This window comes from Diadema antillarum, unplaced genomic scaffold (assembly GCF_040938485.1).
Source record: "Diadema antillarum isolate AM-2024a unplaced genomic scaffold, OU_Dant_1.0 scf00000069, whole genome shotgun sequence".
In the NCBI taxonomy this organism is placed as follows: domain Eukaryota; kingdom Metazoa; phylum Echinodermata; class Echinoidea; order Diadematoida; family Diadematidae; genus Diadema; species Diadema antillarum.
In genome coordinates, this window is record NW_027270958.1 from 3,121,557 (window position 1) to 3,123,880 (window position 2,324).

General features: G+C 41.4%; 1 pseudogene; it reads right to left on the bottom strand.

The window, feature by feature from the left end:
• LOC139716709 (E3 ubiquitin-protein ligase TRIM33-like) lies at nt 1-1,867 on the bottom strand (annotated as a pseudogene).
• Nucleotides 1,868-2,324: the final 457 nt, after the last annotated feature.

Sequence of the window (2,324 nt, forward strand, 5' to 3'; positions counted from 1 at the left end):
TCAGGGAGCCAAATGAAACCACGGTATAAACTGTCGAGACACATGTCTTAATTGGATTTCTTCAAACTGAACCCATTCCTTCAGATCTAAGCCTTCTATAGTGTAAATAGAAAGCTTGAGACGCCTTGAAGTTACGCTTCCCACATAAACTCTGTCCTTATCATCAAGAGCAACATACAGAGATTCACAGGACAGCCCTTTGACTGAGTTTCCTGCATTCCCCTCCTTGTCATACACAGTCACCACACTTGGGCTTGTCACATAGCAGGAGCTGGTGACAAGGAGTTGTGACTTGGTCTCTACCACCTGCAGTGGCCTATTTTCTTTGGTATTTACAGTCAGCTTTAGTTTGCCTTCTGTTGGGTCAAAGATGTACACTTGGTTACAGCCATTTGCAACAATGATGTCTCCAGAGAAACCGATACTTACTGCTGGGAAATAGTTATTTAAACTGAAATTCAACTCCCCAGCTGACGTTCCATCAGGCAGGTACCTGTAGATTGTTGAATAACTCTGTCCTGTACTCGTCACTAATGTGTCATTTTGCTGGAAGGCCACACCGTAACGGGACCTACAGAATGGACAATTTGTTAATGCCTTCCTAGTACTGGTGTCCGATAAATCAATCAGATCAATATATTGATCTGAGTGATTCAGGCTATATATAGCCTGAATCACTGTATCCAACAGCTATTGTGTTTGTTGACTTTGCTGTCAAACATAACACAGTGTAAGGCAAGGATATGATCTCATCCACTTTGCTTTTAAGCTTTATTATACCGATATCAATGGGGCTATCAAACGGTGAGAACACCAAACCATTAGAGCTAGCAGATTTTTTAACATACTTGGCGTTCGAAAGGTCAGCGTTAATCTTCAGCAGGTTCTACAGTTCTCTGCACAGCAATGAGTGAACAGCAAGACTTTCTGTCTCAAGGTGCTTAAACTTGTTCCTGTCAGTTGTTATGAGGGTGGCAAGAGCTGTCACGTTCTTTATCTTTTCTCGGTCACAAGCCTTCAGATGGTCAAGCTTTTCATCAAGACCTGCCTGCATTTCACCTAACGTTCTGATAAGTTTCTGTTCGATATCTTGAAGGAGTTTGATTCGTTTGCTGCAATCCACTTTAACTTGCGATTGTAATTTCTGAAATGAGTAATGCATGCTTTTTCGTTGTGTTTCAAGCGCTTCAATATTATTATCAAACTCCCACTTTCTAAACTTAAACTGGGCTGAAAGATCAGCCCCCTTGTCCTGACGTTCAGCTTCAAAATCTTGCAGATTTTTTATCTTGTGATCGCGGTGACCAACAATGACACATTTCAAGCATAGATGAACGGTGCACTGCTCGCAGAAGAGATCCTTCTTCTCCTGTCTGTGAATCAAACATTTCTCTGCTTGCTGCTGGATACTTACTTTCCCTTGACAGACATCTTGTAAAGAAACAACATGATGGTTTACAAAGAATGAGGATAGATGGTCGTGGCTCTGGTGGCATTTCTCACACATCTGATTGTCACACTCGTAGCAGAACGAAACTGCCACCTCCTTGGACTTACAAGCTTGACACTGTGGCTGGTCTTCAAAGATGGTGTTAAGTCCATCCATGGGATTTCTGCAGTCATCAGCAAGACCCTTGATGGCATTATTTGCTGGCAGACTTTCCACTCTGCCATCCTGCAGGGTGGTGGATTCCCTGCAAAGAGGACACACCATGTAGGATTGCTGGGCATAGCACTTGTCATACTGCTGTAGGCATTGGCGACAGAATGTGTGCTTGCAATCAAGCTGAGTGGGATCATCAAAGATGTGAATACAAAGTGGACAGAGCAAGTTCCGTGATGCTTGTTCAGTTCTACTCTCTGCCATCACTGACGAGAGGACTTAAGTCTGCAAGAAGACAATGGGCAAAATGAGAAAGAAGTACGTAATGCTAGCCTCATGTACTCAAAATACCCTTGAACCAGTAATAACCTAGATATATGAAGCAGAGTTTTGTGTGCACATATACACTGATTACTGTTCGACTCTTAATCTGAATCACGGAAAATTAGGGCCTACTGAAAAACGCAGATTTAAAGATATGATCAACGGAATATGAAAGGTACTGTTTACCATTGGGAGCAGTGATTTGAAAAAAAAAATCGAGATGTCACATTTATTTGATGCATAGGGCCTATGTGTAGGTCAGTTGTACACACAAAAAAAAAACATTCTCCAATGTTAAAAATTCGCAATAAAGCCTAAAATAAAAGGAGATATCACTATATTTTTCTCAATAAACCATTAACTGTAGACGATAGTCTAGATACATTTCTATTACAAC